Source organism: Myxine glutinosa, chromosome 4, assembly GCF_964187855.1.
Source record: "Myxine glutinosa chromosome 4, kmMyxGlut1.1, whole genome shotgun sequence".
Taxonomy (NCBI): Eukaryota; Metazoa; Chordata; class Myxini; order Myxiniformes; family Myxinidae; genus Myxine; species Myxine glutinosa.
The window spans coordinates 214,482,072-214,504,725 of NC_136264.1; positions in this window are offsets into that span (position 1 = coordinate 214,482,072).

Genomic DNA, 22,654 nt, shown 5'->3' on the forward strand with positions numbered 1-22,654 from the left:
GCGGTATCTGTGGAGGATAATCTATAGTTGGTGCGGTATCTGTGGATGAATCTATAGTTGGTGCGGTATCTGTGGAGGATTAATCTATAGTTGGTGCGGTATCTGTGGAGGATTAATCTATAGTTGGTGCGGGATCTGTGGAGGATAATCTATAGTTGGTGCGGTATCTGTGGAGGATAATCTATAGTTGGTGTGGTATCTGTGGAGGATAATTTATAGTTGGTGCGGTATCTGTGGAGGATAAGCTATAGTTGGTGCGGTATCTGTGGAGGATGAATCTATAGTTGATGCGGTATCTGTGGAGGATGAATCTATAGTTGGTGCGGTATCTGTGGAGGATGAATCTATAGTTGGTGCGGTATCTGTGGAGGATTAATCTATAGTTGGTGCGGTATCTGTGGAGGATGAATCTATAGTTGGTGCAGTATCTGTGGAGGATGAATCTATAGTTGATGCGGTATCTGTGGAGGATTAATCTATAGTTGGTGCGGTATCTGTGGAGGATGAATCTATAGTTGATGCGGTATCTGTGGAGGATGAATCTATAGTTGGTGCGGTATCTGTGGAGGATAATCTATAGTTGGTGCGGTATCTGTGCAGGATGAATCTATAGTTGGTGATTATCTGTGGATGATAATCTATAGTTGGTGCGGTATCTGTGGAGAATAAGCTATAGTTGGTGCGGTATCTGTGGAGGATAATCTATAGTTGGTGCGGTATCTGTGGAGGATAAGCTATAGTTGGTGCGGTATCTGTGGAGGATGAATCTATAGTTGGTGCGGTATCTGTGGAGGATAAGCTATAGTTGGTGCGGTATCTGTGGAGGATAAGCTATAGTTGGTGCGGTATCTGTGGAGGATAAGCTATAGTTGGTACAGTATCTGTGGAGGATAAGCTCTTGTTGGTGCGGTATCTGTGGAGGATAAGCTATAGTTGGTACAGTATCTGTGGAGGATAAGGTATAGTTGGTGTGGTATCTGTGGAGGAATGAATCTATAGTTGGTGCAGTATCTGTGGAGGATAATCTATAGTTGGTACAGTATCTGTGTAGGATAAGCTATAGTTGGTGCGGTAGCTGTAGAGAATGAAGCTATAGTTGGTGCGGTATTAGTGGAGGATGAATCTATAGTTGGTGCGGTATCTGTGGAGGATGAAGCTATAGTTGGTGTGTTATCTGTCGAGGACAAGCTATAGTTGGTGCGTTATCTGCAGAGGATAAGCTATAGTTGGTGCGTTATCTGTAGAGGATAAGCTATAGTTGGTGCGTTATCTGTGGAGGATGAAGCTATAGTTGGTGTGTTATCTGTGGAGGATGAAGCTATAGTTGGTGCGTTATCTGTAGAGGATAAACTATAGTCGGTGCGGTATCTGTGGAGGATAAGCTATAGTTGGTGCGTTATCTGTGGAGGATGAAGCTATAGTTGGTGTGTTATCTGTGGAGGATGAAGCTATAGTTGGTGCGTTATCTGTAGAGGATAAGCTATAGTTGGTGCGTTATCTGTAGAGGATAAGCTATAGTTGGTGCGTTATCTGTGGAGGATGAAGCTATAGTTGGTGTGTTATCTGTGGAGAATGAAGCTATAGTTGGTGCGTTATCTGTAGAGGATTAATCTATTGTTGGTGCGGTATCTGTAGAAGATGAAGCGCAATGAACCCCGGTTCCGCTGGTGCTCATTGGTGCTCAAGTTAAATTTGTGGTGATGGTCATCGCATAAGCCTGTGTAGGCTTGGGGTGGTGGAAATGTAGACAGAGACCGAGCTAATCAGTTGTGGAGCCATAATTAGGCTTGGCAGCATTGCATTGAACATCAATCTGTGAGAGCAGGAGGAGGGAGGAAGAAGCCTGTACGATCGGAGCCGCTCTGTCTGCCCACATTGCCCTGAGGGCCGAGGCCTACATCCCCCTGCCGAAGCCTTCCCAAAGTAGCATGCTTCCTTCCTGCCTGCTTTCCGGCGCCCGGCCCGCTGTTTGTTTGCTTTGGACAGAGGCCGCGGAAGCCGTCCTTCGCTCTGTTTGCGTTCACCGTCTAACACTGGGGATGGGAAAGCTTTTCAAGTTGGAATCGCGCCAGTTTCTGCGGGCTGCGGGTTGGGGGTGGGCAACCGTGCCCGTGCTTGGTGCTGTCGCCATGATTCATCGTGTTGAACATTTCAGTATATCTGAACGCTACTTTGCATCCATGATCTTGCTTTCAATTAAATCAGACAACCCTGTTGGAACAAAGGAACTGAAGAAAACGGGGACAATGATGGAAGGCGTCCAGGTTCAGCGTATTTCATTCGTACGCGGCTCCCCGCCTCGTTCAACTCGAATCCAGGATGCAAGGCCATTCCTCAGGCTGTGCTGGCATGCTTCCGTGCCAGGCGCGAATGCACTTTATTCCCAGTGACAGGATGCACAGGCCCACTGTGCTCTCTTCCTCCCTCAGGGCTCCTCACTCTCTCCCAGGCAGCTCTCTGAGAATGTTCTTCTAATCACTCAGTCGGATTTCTAACTGGCCACTTGCTCATGGTAACCAGGCCTTCCAAGTACCAAGCCTTCCAAGTAGCAGGCCTCCAACCATCCGGCCTTCCAAGTACCAGGCCTTCCAAGCACCCTGCCGGTGACTGGGGCCAGGCTCGTTCTTGCCCGGTTCCAGATGACTGGGGCCAGGCTCGTTCTTGCCCGGTTCCCAGGTGACTGGGGCCAGGCTCGTTCTTGCCCGGTTCCCAGGTGACTGTGGCCAGGCTCGTTTGTTGCCCAGTTCCCAGGTGACTGGGCCAGGCTCGTTCTTGCCCGGTTCCCAGGTGACTGAGGCCAGGCTCGTTCTTGCCCGGTTCCCAGGTGACTGGGGCCAAACTCGTTCTTGCCCGGTTCCCAGGTGACTAGGGCCAGGCTCGTTCTTGCCCGGTTCCCAGGTGACTGGGGCCAGGCTCGATCTTGCCCGGTTCCCAGGTGACTAGGGCCAGGCTCGTTCTTGCCAGGTTCCCAGGTGACTGGAGCCAGGCTCGTTCTTGCCCGGTTCCCAGGTGACTGGGGCTAGACTCGTTCTTGCCCGGTTCCCAGGTGACTGGGGCCAGGCTCGTTCTTGCCCGGTTCCCAGGTGACTGGGGCCAGGCTCGTTCTTGCCCGGTTCCCAGATGACTGGGGCCAGGCTCGTTCCTACCCGGTTCCCAGGTGACTGGGGCCAAACTCGTTCTTGCCCGGTTCCCAGATGACTGGGGCCAGGCTCGTTCTTGCCCGGTTCCCAGGTGACTGGGGCCAGGCTCGTTCTTGCCCGGTTCCCAGGTGACTGGGGCCAGGCTCGTTCTTGCCCGGTTCCCAGGTGACTGGGGCCAGGCTCGTTCCTACCCGGTTCCCAGATGACTGGGGCCAGGCTCGTTCCTACCCGGTTCCCAGGTGACTGGGGCCAGGCTCGTTCTTGCCCGGTTCCCAGGTGACTGGGGCCAGGCTCGTTCTTGCCCGGTTCCCAGATGACTGGGGCCAGGCTCGTTCCTACCCGGTTCCCAGGTGACTGGGGCCAAACTCGTTGCTGCCCGGTTCCCAGGTGACTGGGGCCTGGCTCGTTCCTGCCCGGTTCCCAGGTGACTGCACAAACTAAATCATTGGTGGAGAGTTTCATTTATTTAATTGAACACGAGTTTCTCTTTTCTCCGGCGAACTTTTCCAAACATCTGCTTGGTCACCAGAAGGTCATCAGTTCACATTCCCAATCCAGGTCTCACTTCTCCCCAATAGCACAGCAATTCACTTGATGATTCCCAACTTTGTACAATTCCGCCTCTTTGGGGATAAAGGATGTAAATTAAAATAACAAACGACTCCAATGGAATGTCAAACATCTGCCAAACTTGAACTTCATCTTCTGTTCTTTCTCATTCACAACATCGTTTGTTATTTATTTAAATACCTCATGTATGCAGAAGTTTTTACAAATGAGAAACTTTAAAACATTCGTGTTAATGATACCTGTCTCCAACCCACGATAGTCTCCAAGGTATCGAGTTTAAGCTGAATATTTAATCGATCGATTATATAAACGTGAAAACGTTGCGGAAACGGAAAATACATTTCTAGACCGGTTTAGGTTTTATAAATGAGAAAAACATCATCGCTCAACAAAATCCTTATTGGTTCGACAGGTACCGCAATGAACCTCGGTACCGCAATGAACCTCGGTACCGCAATGAACCTCGGTACCGCAATGAACCTCGGTACCGCAATGAACCTCGGTACCGCAATGAACCTCGGTACCGCAATGAACCTCGGTACCGCAATGAACCCCGGTACCGCAATGAACCTCGGTACCGCAATGAACCTCGGTACCGCAATGAACCTCGGTACCGCAATGAACCTCGGTACCGCAATGAACCTCGGTACCGCAATGAACCTCGGTACCGCAATGAACCTCGGTACCGCAATGAACCTCGGTACCGCAATGAACCTCGGTACCGCAATGAACCTCGGTACCGCAATGAACCTCGGTACCGCAATGAACCTCGGTACCGCAATGAACCTCGGTACCGCAATGAACCTCGGTACCGCAATGAACCCCGGTACCGCAATGAACCTCGGTACCGCAATGAACCTCGGTACCGCAATGAACCTCGGTACCGCAATGAACCTCGGTACCGCAATGAACCCCGGTACCGCAATGAACCCCGGTACCGCAATGAACCCCGGTACCGCAATGAACCCCGGTACCGCAATGAACCCCGGTACCGCAATGAACCTCGGTACCGCAATGAACCCCGGTACCGCAATGAACCCCGGTACCGCAATGAACCTCGGTACCGCAATGAACCCCGGTACCGCAATGAACCCCGGTACCGCAATGAACCCCGGTACCGCAATGAACCCCGGTACCGCAATGAACCCCGGTACCGCAATGAACCTCGGTACCGCAATGAACCCCGGTACCGCAATGAACCTCGGTACCGCAATGAACCCCGGTACCGCAATGAACCTCGGTACCGCAATGAACCCCGGTACCGCAATGAACCCCGGTACCGCAATGAACCTCGGTACCGCAATGAACCTCGGTACCGCAATGAACCTCGGTACCGCAATGAACCCCGGTACCGCAATGAACCTCGGTACCGCAATGAACCCCGGTACCGCAATGAACCCCGGTACCACAATGAACCCCAGTACCGCAATGAACCCCGGTACCGCAATGAACCTCGGTACCGCAATGAACCCCGGTACCGCAATGAACCCCGGTACCGCAATGAACCCCGGTACCGCAATGAACCCCGGTACCGCAATGAACCCCGGTACCGCAATGAACCCCGGTACCGCAATGAACCCCGGTACCGCAATGAACCTCGGTACCGCAATGAACCTCGGTACCGCAATGAACCCCGGTACCGCAATCAACCCCCAGTTCCACAATGAACTCCGGTACCGCAATGAACCCAGTAACGCAATGAACCCAGTACTGCAATGAACCCCAGTACCACAATGAACCCCAATACCACAATGAATCCAGTACTGCAATGAACCCCAGTATCACAATGAACCCCCAGTTCCACAATGAACCCCGGTTACACAATGAACCCCAGGACCGCAATGAACCCTGTACCACAATGAACCCAGTACCGCAATGAACCCAGTACTGAAATGAACCCAGTAGTGCAATGAACCCCAGTACCACAATGAACCCCCGGTTCCACAATGAACCCCAGTTCCGCAATGAATCCCGGTTCCGCAATGAACCCCGGTACGGCAATGAACCCCGGTACCGCAATGAACCAAGGTACCGCAATGAACCCCGGTACCGCAATGAGCCCAGGTACCACAATGAACCCCGGTACCGCAATGAACCCAGGTACCACAATGAACCCCGGTTCCGCAATGAACCCCGGTTCTGCAATGAACCCCAGTTCCGCAATGAACCCCAGTACCGCAATGAGCCCAGGAACCGCAATGAACCCCGGTACCGCAATGAACCCAAGTACCACAATGAACCCCGGTTCTGCAATGAACCCCGGTTCTGCAATGAACCCCGGTACCACAATGATCCCAGTACCGCAATGTACCCCGATACCGCAATGAACCGAAATACTGCAATGAACCCAAGTTGCGCAAAGAACCGCGGTTCCACAATGAACCCACCCCGGTTCCGCAATGAAATCCGGTACCGCAATGAAACCCGGTACCACAATGAACCCCGGTTCAGCAATGAATCGAAATACCGCAATGAACCCAGGTTCAAAATACCTAATGTTCTGTTCATTTTGCCATTATCTACTCGTCTTTACCTCCGCCACTGCAGGTGGACAAAGCTGGTTATGTTTCACCCCTGTCTGCGTTTGTTTGTCTGTGAGCAGGATATCTCAAAAGGTTATGGAAGGATTCGGACAAAACTTGGTGGATGATCTGCTGGTTCGTAAACATTTTGCTAATACCACCGGAGTAGTGTATATATGTTGCTTCTGGGACACTCTCATTTTCCCATTGACTTACATGTTAATTTTCCTCTTAACCTCATTGCCCATTAACACCTCTATTTCTCCCACCATAATCTTTATGAACCTTTTGTCTATAGTACCTATCCTTAATGTTGTTCATTAAACCACTCAAACATTACAAATATTTGTTTTCCCTTATAGACCTATAATCCTTCTTTTACATATCATCTGGCAGATTATCTTTGACCCACTCAAACATCGACCCATTCACTTACATGTTAATTTTCTTCTCACCTCTTTACGAACCTTTTAGCCTTTTGACACTCAAACAATGATTCCCCCTTGGTCTTATGGTACTCTTACTATCAATGATCCCGAGTAGACCACTCAAACATCGATCCTACAAATATTTGTTTATGTGTAGGAAATAATTTAATTCTCCTACAACTCTCTTCACCATCTAATATATTATTAAAGAAGAGGTTTGAGTTTGGTTCTTTTTCAAGATATTTTAACTGAGCTGAGATAAAATGATAAACCTCCCTCAATGATATTGTCTGAGCGCCTCCAGTGCCGCCCACTTTTTGGTAAGCTCCGCCCACTTTTGGTAAGCCCCGCCCACTTTTTACTAGGCTCCGCTCACTTTTTGGTAAGCTCCGCCCATTTTTTTCTAATCCCCGCCCACTTTTTGTTAACCCCACCCACTTTATAAACTCTGCCATTGTATCATTTTCAGTTAAGACATTACATCATTTTCAGGGAATTTCCATCACATCATTTCCAGTTAAGACATGCCCAGGGAATTTCCACAGGAAATGACACACACCCAGCCCTTCTTATAAAAGGCACCGACCACACAGGCTTTTTCAAACACGCTTTCTGCTTCACTTGAGAATGGACTACTATGCCGAAATGGAATGGGATAACTTTGCTATTCCTTGGAGTCCTACTACCTGTGTAGAACTCAACCTTCAGATTGATGAACTGGACTCGAACCTCTTATCAATGGAGGTAAGTTTGTTTATTTTTTTATTTTTTTTTATTTTTAGATGAGACTCGTGTAAGAGTTAACAAAGTTTATTTTAATATTCATAGAGCTTGATTTATACAAATAAAAATATTGTATTAAATTAATACATTGTTATTTTCTTTCACAGGAAATTGTATCTGAGATACGAAATGAAAATTCTGCTTTTAACACAACTTGGGATGAAGTTATTTTTTTGTTTGAAAACATTTTGAACAACCAAGACCCCCAGAACGAGTTCTACCTTGATGACCCAGCCAAAGAGTTATACCTTGGAGATCCACAAAATCCTGAAAAAGAGTTTTACCATGATGATACTTGTTGTGAGTTATCAAAACAAAACCCACTGAACAAGTTCTACCTTGATGAGCCAGAATACAAGTCATACATTGGAGACCCACAAATTTCTGAAAATTGGGAAAGGGGAGTTCTCCCTGATGGTCCGCAGTTATACTATGTGAGACACATCATAGAAACCCTAAAAAATTGTGAAACGGGAATTCTCCCTGATGGTCCGCAGTTATACTATGTGAGACACATCATAGAAACCCTAAAAAATTGGGCAAGGAGAGTTCTCCCTGATGGTCCGCAGTTATACTATGTGAGACACATCATAGAAACCCTAAAAAATTGGGAAACGGGAATTCTCCCTGATGGTCCGCAGTTATACTATGTGAGACACATCATAGAAACCCAAAAAAATTGGGCAAGGAGAGTTCTCCCTGATGGTCCGCAGTTATACTATGTGAGACACATCATAGAAACCCTAAAAAATTGTGAAACGGGAATTCTCCCTGATGGTCCGCAGTTATACTATGTGAGACACATCATAGAAACCCAAAAAAATTGGGCAAGGAGAGTTCTCCCTGATGGTCCGCAGTTATACTATGTGAGACTTATCACGGAAACCCCCAATATTTCTGAAAATTGTGGTTCTACCTTGGAGACTTGGAAAGATGGTTATATTTTTGGAGACTCGGAATGGGGGTTTTGTTTTGATGACTCGGAATGTGATACCTATCTTGGAGGCTCAACAGGAATGTGGTTATACCTTGGGAACTTGGAAAGTTGGTTTTATTTTGGAGACTCTACCTGTGGGGTCCATCTTGGAGACTCTTTGGATTCTAAAGCAATGAACAATGTTCTTTGTTTAATGACGCTTGATTTAAGCAATATCAAGAAAGTTCGAGGAAGAAAATGCTGGAAAATTCTTTCTTCCCATTTCTACTTCTTCAAACTTGAAAGCCTTGAAAAACAGAATTGGAGGAAGTGGAAAAAAAAAAAAAATGAAATACGTATTTTAAAAAAGAAGAAAAAAAAGATTATGTTAGGGTTTGGGTGGGATTTTGAATGTGAGGGTTAGGGATGGGGTTGGGTTAGGGATGGGATTTTGAATGTGAGGGTTAGGGTTGGGGTTGGGTTAGGGATGGGATTGGGTTAGGGTTGGGATTTTGAATGTGAGGGTTAGGGATGGGTTGGGTTAGGGATGGGGTTGGGTTAGGGTTGGGTTAGGGATGGGGTTGGGTTAGGGATGGGGTTGGGTTAGGGATGGGGTTGGGTTAGGGATGGGGTTGGGTTAGGGATGGGGTTGGGTTAGGGATGGGTTGGGTTAGGGATGGGGTTGGGTTAGGGATGGGTTTGGGTTAGGGATGGGGTTGGGTTAGGGATGGGGTTGGGTTAGGGATGGGGTTGGGTTAGGGATGGGGTTGGGTTAGGGATGGGGTTGGGTTAGGGTTTGTATATTATTATGACTCACTCACACATACACACACAAAAGTTAAGCCCCAACTGAAAAGTTGAGGGATTCTGTGTTTGGGGTTCACATATTTAAAAACGTATCCCCATTATACACACACAAAAGTTAAGCCCCAACTAAAAAGTTGTGGGATTCTGTGTTTGGGGTTCACAGATTTAAAAACGTATCCCCATTATACACACACAAAAGTTAAGCCCCAACTAAAAAGTTGTGGGATTCTGTGTTTGGGGTTCACAGATTTAAAAACGTATCCCCATTATACACACACAAAAGTTAAGCCCCAACTAAAAAGTTGTGGGATTCTGTGTTTGGGGTTCACAGATTTAAAAACGTATCCCCATTATACACACACAAAAGTTAAGCCCCAACTAAAAAGTTGTGGTATTCTGTGTTTGGGGTTCACAGATTTAAAAACGTATCCCCATTACATTTTATTTATTTATTTATTATTTTCAAGGGTATTAGCTGCTTACTTGTGTTTTTTGTAATTCTTGCGAGTAAAATGAACCCAAGATTTCTTCTCCATTTAAATCATATAATTTGTAAGTCCAAGGGACTGTATCCATTACATCAATGATTTTAAATAATTCACGAGTCCATTTTTGTGTATAACCTTTTTCAAAATGGCTTTTCCATTTGTATATTCTTACCATGTCAGCAACTTTGAACTTGGGTTTTTTCAAATTAATCTCCATTTCATATTTTAATTTTGTAAATGTTTCCGATGGTTTTGATTTTGTTGATGAATGAACTGTATTATTGTAATTATCTACAATATCCTGGATTAAATACACCCATTGTTGAGAACCGAGTTGTGTGAATTTTTTATATAATTTCTCTTTTAAAGTACGATTAAAACGCTCAATAACAACTGCCTTTCCTTCATTAAAGGTGCTGTATAATTTAATACCCTCCCCTTAAGAAATTTCATAAATATTTTGTTATAGAACTCTGTTCCCTCATCAGTCCATAACTTCTTTGGTTTCCTTTTATCCCGATCAAATATTAGCTTAAAGGCTAACATTAAAGTATCACCTCTCTTGTTTTTCAACGGAACAACCCAGGCAAATCTACTCCTCAAATCAATAACGGTTAAAGCATACCTGTATCCCCTGTCATTATTCAATTCAATTAAATCAGCGGACCATATGTGGTCGGTGTATTTACAATAAACTTTCCTTCTTTTAAACTTTGTGATTATAGGTTTGTGTAATTCATTAGCCAAAAGCTCCTCAGTCTTGATAACATCATTGGAGTCTAATAGTTTTTTGAGGAATAACCAAGACCAAGTTTCAATTTAGCACTTATCATTTTTTTAACAATAAACCGATCAACTTTCTCTCTCAACGTAGGATTTTGTATCAAAGACAAATTATACAACATTTCTCTGTCTGCTTCATGTTTTTCATCCAATGTAGTGGTATTCCCATAAGCAATATCATGCTTCATACACACTTCATCAACCCTATTTATAGGTTTAGACCAAGGTTTAGGATTGTCAGCCTCATCTAATCTTTTATCTAGGTTTGTTCCAGGACCACAGAACGAATATCCAGGTAGATGTAGTTCCCCAGGAATTCCAGTTGTTGTAAATTTACTTCCTGACAGAAACCTTTGTATGTCTCCTCCTCTTTTAGGAGAGATGAATTGGCACTTTTTAGAGCCACACACTTGACATATTCCTTTTTGATAAACTCTATTATTTTTAGCTTTAACATAAGAGATATTTTTAGATTTAGTTTTCTTTTTACATTTGAGACAATAACTCATATTTATTTATCAGAAAAATTCAGACAGAGTATCAAAACCTTTTTGGTTTTCAACATATACATTTCTATCTTAATTTTTAAAACATAAAGAATCCTAAGGAATGCCTTCACTCTCTCCTCCATTTATTTACAAATAAAACTAACTAAAGTCAATAACACCAACATCATCAACCACATAATCTTTTCCTTCTTCTTCTTCTTTACCACTTTCTCGTTTAAATCTCCTCCCTGAAAGTGAAGACATTGACGTCGTTATTCTTGAAAATAATATCTCCATTAGACTTTTCATTTCTTTATTTTCCTCCTCAGTGCGTTGAGATTGATTTATTTGCTGTAATACCTTCAATCTTTTACGAATCTCACTGATTTCCATCTTTTTATATTTTTCCTCCCTCTCTCTTTGCTCCCTTTCCTCCCTCTCTTCTTTCTCTCTTTTCTCCCTTTCCTCCTTCTCCTTTTTCTCCCTTTCCTCCCTCTCCTTTTTTTCCCTCTCTTCCTTCTCTCTTTTCTCCCTTTCCTCCCTCTCCTTTTTCTCCCTCTCCTCCTTCTCCTTTTTCTCCCTCTCCTCCCTCTCCTTTTTCTCCCTTTCCTCCTCCTTTTTCTCCCTTTCCTCCTTCTTCTTTTTCTCCCTTTCCTCCTTCTCCTCCTTCTCTCTTTCCTCCTTCTCTTCTTCAACTCCTTCCTCATCCCTTGCTACCCTTGAGCTTGAGCCCCAAAGAATATTATACATATACTCATCTGGATTTTGAGATATTCTTGTATCTATAAATTATTTTTCTCATAATAGGATACCAATAAGATTTGTTGACGATTTCTAAAAGAGTTTTATATTTCATAACTTTGAGAAGTTCATTTTTATTTAATATTTTAAACAAGTCTCTATTTGTGGGTTTAACAATATCAGTATAAGGCCAGTTTTTAATGACAAAATTCCCATGTATATGCTCCAAATCATAAGGTATGTAATACCGAGCACCCTTTTCTTGTAGGTATCCCTGAATACAAAAATTATAATTCTCTTGTAGTCTTCTTCCTGCCATTTATGTATCAGAAATATATGTGAGATTAATATTATGACAGGTAATACCACCCCATCTTCCCACTACCAAATCGGTTTGTATTCCTCGGCTTTCTATCCTTATCTCATGACCTTCCTTCTTTGTCATGCTAACCATCGCTATACTATCATATATTTTTCTTTTCTTAAAACCATGTATTTGTTGTTTATTAATTGTACTTCCACATAAATCCATATCCTCACCAAGTGGATAATATTCTTCTTTACGAGACTGATTCAAATCATGTAGGTCTTCTATGTTTATTGAAAAAGACCAATTATACCCTAAATCAGGCATATCATACCCCCATTTATTAATTCGCATATTAACCATATGTCGTTCTTTATAAAATTCAATTGTAAGCAGGTAGTTAAATTCAATGAGGAAAGGTGTATTTTTTTTTTTTTTTTTTTTTTTTTTTTTTTTTTGTATACAAGATCGAGGCTCGTGAAAGAGCGAACATTAATCACACAGAAAGACAAACCGACACATAAAACATATAACAGAGGGAGCGGTAGACAAGATGGGGAGAGAGGGGGAAGGACACAAACACAACATTTGAGAGCAGGGACCGAGAGACATGGAGACATCGAGAGATCTGAGAGAGGGCGAGGGCTTTGGGGGGGGGGGGGCGTGGGAAGGGGGCGGTGGGAGAGGTATAAAACATATGGACACTGCCAGGACTTCCAGGAAAGAAGTTGGAATTTCAAACAAGGTGGATCTGGGGTGAATTAGCGGGGGTAGAAAAGATCAAGGTTTTGGATGGGGGAAGATAAGAGATGGTGGTGAACAGCTGTTTTAAAGACCTGGAGGGAGGAGTGGGATTGAAGGGAGTGAGGGAGTTTGTTCCAGAGGCGGGAGAAAAGAGGAATGAAAGAGTGAAGGTGAGCAGAGAGCCGAGATTTCGGCAGTTTAACCATCAGAGGGTTGCTGGCAGATCTTGTGCGACCTGTAGGAATATTTGGGGGACAGAGCACAGAGAGAGCTGGGGGTGCAAGGCCGGAGAGGAGTCGGTAGAAGACAGAAAGACCACCTACCTGCCTGCGGTGAGTGAGTGAAAGGCCCTCAGAGATGGCTTCATCGCGGGAGATTCCAATAATTCTGAAAGCTTTGGTTTCAACAGCGTGAAGCCGAGCTAGGTCTGGTCGTAGTCAACGTGTGGCCCTGAATGGATTTCTCTCATCTCCCCTTCCTGTTCAGGCTGGAGTCCCCCAAGGAAGTGTGCTGGGCCCTGTGCTTTTTCTGGTCTTTATCAATGATCTCTCTGACTCTCTGGAAAATCCTCTCTATCTCTTTGCTGATGACTCCACTCTCTGCCGCTCCATTCCTCTTCCCTCAGATCGGCAGTCTGCAGCCTCCTCACTCTCTGAAGACCTGGACAAAATCACAGACTGGTCAAACAAGTGGAACATGTCTTTCAATCCTGCCAAATCTCACTCTCTTACTATGTCTCTCCGAAAAGATCGACTGGACAACCCTCCCATCTACTTTCTCAACAATCCTCTCCAAGAAGTTCTGTCACTCAAGCTTTTGGGTCTCACTATCTGCCATGATCTTTCCTGGGAAAACCACATTTCAAATCTGGCCTCCAAAGCCAGTCGCCGACTGGGCATCCTCCGTCGTGCGAAGTCCTTCCTCGGCACACCTGAGCTCCTCACCACTTACAAGGCCTTCATCCGCAGCTCAATGGAATACTGTTCTCCCCTATGGGCTGGTGCTCCTGCCTCACACCTGGCTCGGCTTCACGCTGTTGAATCCAAAGCTTTCAAAATCATTGGAATCTCCCGCGATGAAGCTATCTCTGAGGGCCTTTCACTCACTCACCGCAGGCAGGTAGGTGGTCTTTCTGTCTTCTACCGACTCCTCTCCGGCCTTGCTCCCCCAGCTCTCTCTGTGCTCTGTCCCCCAAATATTCCTACAGGTCGCACAAGATCTGCCAGCAACCCTCTGATGGTTAAACTGCCGAAATCTCGGCTCTCTGCTCACCTTCACTCTTTCATTCCTCTTTTCTCCCGCCTGTGGAACAAACTCCCACACTCCCTTCAATCCCTCTCCTCCCTCCAGGTCTTTAAAACAGCTGTTCACCACCATCTCTTATCTTCCCCCATCCATAACCTTGATCTTTTCTACCCCCACTAATTCACCCCAGATCCACCTTGTTTGAAATTCCAACTTATTTCCTGGAAATCCTGGCAGTGTCCATATGTTTATACCTCTCCCACCCCCCCCCCCCTTCACATGCCTCCCCCCCCTTCACATGCCTCCCCCCCAAAGCCCTCTCCCTCCCACAGATCTCTCGATGTCTCCATGTCTCTCGGTCCCTGCTCTCAAATGTTGTGTTTGTGTCCTTCCCCCTCTCTCCCCATCTTGTCTACCGCTCCCGATGTTATTTGTTTTATGTGTCTGTTTGTCTTTCTGTGTGATTAATCTTCGCTCTTTCACGAGCCTCGATCTTGTATACAAAAAAAAAAAAAAAAAAAAAAAAAAAAAAAGTGTGAGGCAGGAGCACCGGCCCATAGGGGAGAACAGTATTCCATTGAGCTGCGGATGAAAGCCTTGTATGTGGTGAGGAGCTCAGGTGTGCCGAGGAAGGACTTCGCACGACGGAGGATGCCCAGTCGGCGACTGGCTTTGGAGGCCAGCTTGGAAATGTGGTTTTCCCAAGAAAGATCATGGCAGATAGTGAGACCCAAAATCTTGAGCGACAGAACTTCTTGGAGAGGATTGTTGAGAAAGTAGATGGGAGGGTTGTCCAGTCGATCTTTTCGGAGAGACATAGTAAGAGTGTGAGATTTGTCAGGATTGAAAGACATGTTCCACTTGTTTGACCAGTCTGTGATTTTGTCCAGGTCTTCAGAGAGTGAGGAGGCGGCAGACTGCCGATCTGAGGGAAGAGGAATGGAGCGGCAGAGAGTGGAGTCATCAGCAAAGAGATAGAGAGGATTTTCGAGAGAGTCAGAGAGATCATTGATGAAGACCAGAAAAAGCACGGGGCCCAGAACACTGCCTTGGGGAACTCCAGCCTGAACAGGAAGAGGAGATGAGAGAAACCCATTCAGGGCCACACGTTGACGATGACTAGAGAGGAAGTCCGCCAGCCATGCGTGGAGATTTCCATGGATACCAAAGGAGGAGAGTTTGGTGAGCAGAGCGGGGTGCCAGACCGTGTCGAAGGCACGTGATATGTCGAGGGAGACAGCTCTAATTTCCTGTTTGGCATTGAGGACCTCCATCCATTGTTGAGACAGCAGAAGCAGCATGTCCAGAGTAGAGTGACCTGGTCTGAAACCAAATTGATGATCAGAGATCAAGCCATTGGAGAAGAGGAAAGATTTCATATCCGAAGCAATGATGGATTCCATGACTTTGCTGATAATTGGGAGAAGGCTGATTGGTCTGTAGTTGCTAGGATCTGTTTTTGCACCTTTTTTGTGCAAAGCGGTGATGTTGGCTGATTTCCAAGCAGATGGCAGTTGACCTTGAGCAAAAGAGAGGGTGAAGAGAACAGAGAGAGGGTGAGATAGAGCAGCAGAGCAGGATTTTAGGGCCCGTGGGCTGATGCCGTCGGGTCCAGTTGCAGAATCAGAGTCGAGGGTTGACAGAAACTTTTCCACCTTGTCAGGAGGAAAGGACACGGAGTCCAGGAGCAGCAGGGTACGACTGGGTATGGTGGGTACAGAGAGGGATGGGTTTGGGACACAAGATTTAGAGGCAAACACAGAGTTGAGGCATTCAGCTTTTTCACGTGCGGAGTCAGCTGTGTAGCCGTTTGAGGTAAGGGAGGGGATGGAGGGGGAACAAACACCAGAAACGGATTTGACCAGACGCCACCAGGATTTGGAAGAGGGAGACAGATAAGAGAGTTCGGTCTTGAGAATGGAGAGATATTGTTTCCTGGCTCTCCTGAGGGTGGACACACACTTGTTTCGGGCTTTGTGAAAGGAAATGAGATTTCCTTCCGTTGGATTTGCTTTCCAGGAGACGAAGGCAAGTTGTTTCTGGGCAACAGCCTCACCACAAGATTCCGTGTACCATGGACGGGAGGAAGGGTATGACAACTGAAGACGAGATGGGATAAATCTGTGCATGAGAGAGAGCAATTTACTTTGGAAGAATTCCCAGGATGAGTTGATGTCAGAGGTGGTAGAGATGGGAGACCAGTCCAGATGATTGATGGCTGCTTGAAGACCGTGCCAGTTGGCCTGAGTGAAATGCCAGACTCGTCGACGCTGAGCAGGCTCCCTGAGGATGGTCAGAGAGATGTCCACTTTAACAAGGACATGATCAGATGATCCGATCGGAGCAGAAGAAGAGCAGCAGACATTTTCAGGGAAGTTAGTCATAACCAAGTCCAGAAGAGAAGATGTTCCGTTGACTGAGATCCGGGTCGGGAAATTGACAGATTGTGTCAGTCCCAGTGAGTCGCAGAAGTCCTTTGCTGAGGAGCCATGGCTGGTGAGAGAGGTACCCACACCCAGCCAACTGGCATGATGACAGTTGAAATCACCACATATGAGGAAGAGAGAGTTGGGATGAGTAGATAGAAGTTGGTCCATATCATCAGACAGCGAGATGTAGATGGAGTCATCACTGTTTGGTGGACGGTACAACACACATATGAACAAGAGGTGGGAGCGAAGGGGAAGCCGTAGCCAGAGGTATTCCTGGGGGTGAGGTGGAGAGAGTGCAGTGCAGGGCGAGTGAGGAAGAGAGTTTTTGATAAAGATAGCAACCCCGCCTCCAGGACGAGGCTCAGGTCTATCATACCGGAGGAGGGAGTAGCCCGGGAGAGATACTATGGAATCAGAGACATCATAAAGGAGGAAAGTTTCTGTTAAGCAGATCACGTCTGGTTTGACAGAAGCAACCTGTATGGAGAGATCAGTTAAGTTTGAACGAAGGCCCCGGATGTTTGAGGTCCATACCGTTAATGAAGAGGAAGGGGGAGCATCAGATACAGAACAGGGGGGAGGAGGGGTAGGGTAAGATGTGGAAGAGGTGGAAGAGGTAGGGAGAGCTGTTGAAGGTGTGTCAGAGATTTCAGAATAGCTCGGAGAAAGGGAAGGATGGGGCGGACAAAAGGTTTGATGGTGATTGGGTGAGCCACAATGAGGTGTTATTTGAGGAGGGGGAAGAGCGAGGCAGAAGGTTGGGGGAGATGGAGGTGAGAGTTTGAAGGGGGAAGAAGCGGGGAGGACGCTTTGAGGAGGGGGAGTGAGAGGGGGGAAATTGAGAAGCAATGAGGGTGGGGAGATTTGAAGGGGAGGGGTGAGGGGGGAGTTTGGGAGGGAAGGGACAAGGGGAGGGATTTGAAAGGGATGGGATATGGGGGAGATTTGGAGGGGAGGGGTGAGGCAGGAGTCTAGGAGGGGAGGGGCGAGGGGGCGTCTTGGCGGGGAGGGGTGAGGGGGTAGTTTAGGAGGGAGGGGGCAAGGGGGGAGATTTGAAAGGGATGTGTGATGGGGAAGATTTGGAGGGGAGGGGTGATGGGGAAGATTTGGAGGGGAGGGGTTATGGGGAAGATTTGGAGGGGAGGGGTGAGATTGGATTTTTGAAAGTGTACGATTTATGGGAAACGAACATTTATTGCAAAATGAGTTTCTTGTGACCTTCGAGTTAAAAATACGTTTAAGGACGCTGGATGGAGGATGGAGTGCAGGAGAGTTTAGGGAATGTAGAAAAAAGGCACTATAGGAGATGGATATTTTTTTTGGGATGAATTGATTTGGTGAGCAAGTCGAAAGCAGCCTTTTAAAGAAGAAGAAGAAAAAGGTGTTATAAAATATGACGGAATACATAACTTGAGGGGAAAGTGTAAACATTGAAGGTTAATGAGTGAAAACTATCTGGGGAAATGGGGGAGAAACACGTGGTCGAAGAACGAACGAACGAATAAGAATGAATAAACGAATGAGAACAGAGAAGGAAATGTTTTTTTTTTTGTTTTTTTTTTGAGTTGAGATTTACACAAGGAAGTAGGCTATGGGTGAAAAGCCTGGGAATACAGAGAACGAAAGTTATTGGATCACAAACGACGGACCGCTGAGAGAAAAACAAAGCCTCAAGGTTGTACAGTGCACACTGTACAAGGCCTCAAGACACGACACGGCAAACAGACGATCAATTTATGAAAGATAAACACCGAGAAACAACCAAAGTTGCACACAATAACTTCACACACCGAAAGATAAATACAGTTTCGACAAAATACAATTGTGAACAGACTTAACTTCGAAAAACGTGGAGACCGTGTGGAGCTTCGAAAATCCCTGCTGCCGTCTCCAAGATCTCGCGAGATCTGACCAAAACTGACCAAAATGGTCAGTATAACCAGGTGTTGTGGTTGTAAATTTTACTTGTTTAACAAAACGTGCTGTTTTCTTTAAAAATATATATTGTGATAAATCACTAAATCTAATTAAGTCATTCGCATCTGTAGGGTTTGGATAATTGATTAATTTATAAGTATTCTTCATATTAATATTTTTACTTACACTATATTTTTGTCGTTCAGCCTGTGCCTTTGTATAATAATTTGATAAATTAATATCCTGAGAGGATTTTCCAAAGATAGAACCATCTTTTCCAACATAAGTTATTTATATTAGATTAAAAATGATATCATAAAAATTTTCATTATTGTTGAGTTGAAATAATACATATAAACATAATTGACCACAACATTTAGAATTAATTTCTTGAACTTGAAATGTTTGATAAACAACATTCTGTAAGAATTGTATTACTTCAACAGGTGGTGGCATACCATAACTATCAAAATAATATTTATCCTGACTATTATGAATACAAACCCAATGAGAACCATTCTGTGTGTCTAAATTCATAATAATATTCTTTGTATTCTTATTTATATGTATTAATTCATCTCTCATACAAATAACCACATTATCAATTTTTAGTGTTTTACAATACTTAGCTAGTTCTATATTTGACATTGTATTCTTTCCAAATTGTTTAAACCATTTATCCATTTATTTATGAGAAAGATACAATCCATTACCCCGTTTAGTTAGTTTAACACCCGCTTGAGCGATAGAGGAAAGCATATCTCCAACCAACAATCTAGCTTTATCAGGTAGACTTTCAAGTTTTTGAGCAAAATCTACAATTACACCACTTCCACTAATTTGTTTCTCCAACTCCTTGTTATGTCTTTCCAATTCTTTTTGAGCTTTTAGTTGTGCCTTCCTTTCGTTAGCAGTTTTTACCGCTGCTGAAATACCACCAGTCAATGCTCCCGCCGCACTTAAACCAGCAAATAAAGGAATTAGAAACGGGAGAAATCCTCCTCTTGACTCGTCTATTGAATATTTCTTTAACATAGGTTTCGTCATTTTAATTTTAAGTGAACCAGTATCATTTAGTGTTTTTACTTGTGTGTGTGTGAGTAAAACATCAATTCTTACAGCTCCTTTTCTTTGAATTGTATTAACATTAATAATACAAGGCTTTTGATTTTGAATACAAGATGGTAATTTATTAAGATTGATTTGATTAACATATACCCCAACCATTTATTTATGAGAAAAAACCTGTGATATTAATCATAACACCATTATCTGTATTAATCTGTAATTCTGTTTCCTCCAAAAGCAAACAATATGCATTAACCTCTTCACTCTCCCCTCTTTCAATGTATAGAGAAGTATCCACTCGATTAGACTTTATAGTTTCCTTTTGAGAACTCAGGTCAATTGCGTAGATTGTATAAAGTTTTTGAAACGCAACCATATCCAAAATAGGATCATTATTGCCATTACTTTCACACACCTTTTGGTAGGACTTGTAGGCTTCCGCATAATCATTTTTTTCCCAATCAATTTCCAATCTATCTCGCGGATAAAATGTGCCATCAAGAGAAACCCGAAGTTGTTTCACCTTAGCATTATCACTCAGCGCATTATTCTTATCAGTGCCTTCATCTCCATCTGGTTTCTTAAAAATGAGCCATAGGTATCGTGGCTTTCCTTGAAGAACACCTAAATTCCAAGTGTAGGTAGTGTGTTCCAGTTTAACGTGTTGACATCTTCTTTTAAGGTATGATACATTTAGTGGTTTCTTTGAGTTAAGTCTTCTATTTAACATCTCTTCCGTTTTAAGATTAGGAGTATATTCACTGATATACCAACACAAATCATTAATAACAAATTTATTATTATCACCAAAAGCATTTTGAGCCCCAAAAAGCAATCTATTTACATTATCATTCCTTTGTAGTTGAAATCTAATTTTAAGCCCATACAAAACTTTATCATAATCACAAAATCCAAATATACCTTTAAGAGGTACTGCTACAGTAAAACTATTCTCTGCTTTTGTTTCATCATTATACATTGACTTCCTTTGACTATAACCGGGGTCAGCATTTGTTCCCGTTGACATATCAGGAATAAAACCTTCAACAGCTCCCTTACCCATTCTATCACTAAACGAATATAGTGTAAATTTCATCATTTCAGATGTAGCAGAGACATAATCAACTGCTTCAACCTCTTGTGTTCCAATATACAGGCGGACACTGTCAAACATTTTCCAGAAGAAATCATTTACGAGTGTAGCATTAGTATTATTCGCAGCCTTAGTGAATTTAAATTTACACAGCAAGAAACTATCAGCTATATTCAAGTAAGTTTGTTGATTATTTATTTCAAAACTTTTGGTTCCGTTTGAATTCCAGTCTGTTCCTGTTATAGCATTTACCTTAAAATAGTCTTCCTTTTTAGTGGAGTTTGAAATGATAATCGTATCATCCAAATCATAGATACTATCAATCGCTTCCATACTTGTATTTATATAGCATTAAAATTGTTGAAACCCTGACCCAAGTATTTTAATGATTTTTTGTCGTTCTTGTGAAGATAGTTGAGTTTTACCTTTTTTAATTTCTTTGATTGCTTGTAATTTATGAGACTCCTTTTGAGCATCTTTTATACTCTTTATAGCACCTGCAACTGAACCCACGGCAGAAGCAGTTGAACCAATGAGGTCTTTATGTTTAAGGATGGTTGAACCAATACCCATTAGAGTATCAATTATCCCATCTCCTTTATTTCGAAATTGATGACCCACACCCCGTTGTCTCTTTGGTTTATAGTATCCTCTACCCACATACCTTGTATAGTATGGTGAAAGGAACATCCCATCCCCTGTAATTATTTTATATTTTCCCAACTCGTGTTTTCTCACAATAACCATTATTTATTTATTGAAAAACTTCACGTAGGTGAAATCTGATGGATATAATTTCATCATTAAAGGATATCATACGATTATCTTGGTCGGTTATCCTAAAATTTACTCTGTATATGGTTTTTCCTGACACAGGTAAATAGACAAGATTTTTTGGTTCCATATTAAATTTATAACCAATCGGGGTTGAGTATGCACTGAATGAAAATATTGTATTTGTTCTTATTCCATCGTTATAAGCACCATCAATCAAATCACAATGAATTAATACTGAATTTATACCGGAGGATATTTGGATAACATTATCACTGTAAAACGTCCCGTTAGTTTCAATCTTTTTTGAAGAGAAACCCAATAGCTCTCTGAACGAATTTTCAATCGTGAAATCAACTTTATAATTATTTTTAAGCTTAATCGTTGATTTTGAAGTGTGTTTTTGAATATCTATTACCATATTTTTTGGTTCATCACCTTTTTCTTCCATAAGGCGAGAGACTTCTGAAGATATTTGAGAAATCTCGTAAGCTCCGGGTGAAACGGTTATAGTTTTATATCCACTTCCTGGATTATAACTAAACTTGTTGTTTTTCTCTGTGATATTAAAAAGGGTATTGTAAGTTTCCATTGACAACAAAGAAGCCTCATATGAGGTAAGGGGGTCAAGTTGTAGTGGGTAAGGGAATGAAGCTGTGTAATCGCTCGTTGTGAAATTAAAACTAAGAATTGTGCTTCTCATCTTATTTAATATCTAATAAAATATCTTTGTATTGAAATTTATTAATTATTTTCATATTCATCAACTGATCTAAAATGGCTGAGGATTCATTAAAACAATTGTTATTTCCAGCCTTCTTACTACCTAACAACAATAATAGCCTATTAACTAATTGTGATGGGTCATTTGGAAGAAAACTAACACCTGAAACAAGCTTACTTAAAGCATCAATAATATGTTTCTCCTTCTCATTCTTCTTACTTTTACCAGCAACAGAAACTCCATAATCAAGTGCATTTAGCAACTCAATATATACCCTATCTTCCTCTCTTTCCATATCAAGTGGTTCCTCAAAATATTTTGAACCGCTGAATCCGGGGTTTGTTAGAAGAAACATTAATCTTGGAGTTAATTTAACATTTGGTTGAGTAGAACTCAAGAACATCAATTCATCATTAAATATCAATACCTTTTCTTCCACAAGATGAAACACTGCTGGTTCTTCTGTTGGAATGAGACCTGCTCTGGTTTTTGAATCTGCCAAATATTCATTGTTTTGAAGAGCTTCCACTACATAATTAGGGGGTTGATTTACCTCCTCAAGTTTCTGAAATAATTCTTCATCATTATATTCTAATTTTCCCAAGTTCTTGTTTTGTTATCTGACTAAAATCTTTGAGCATTTGAAGTTTTTTCGGAGTAAATTCTACCGTGGGAACTGTAGGT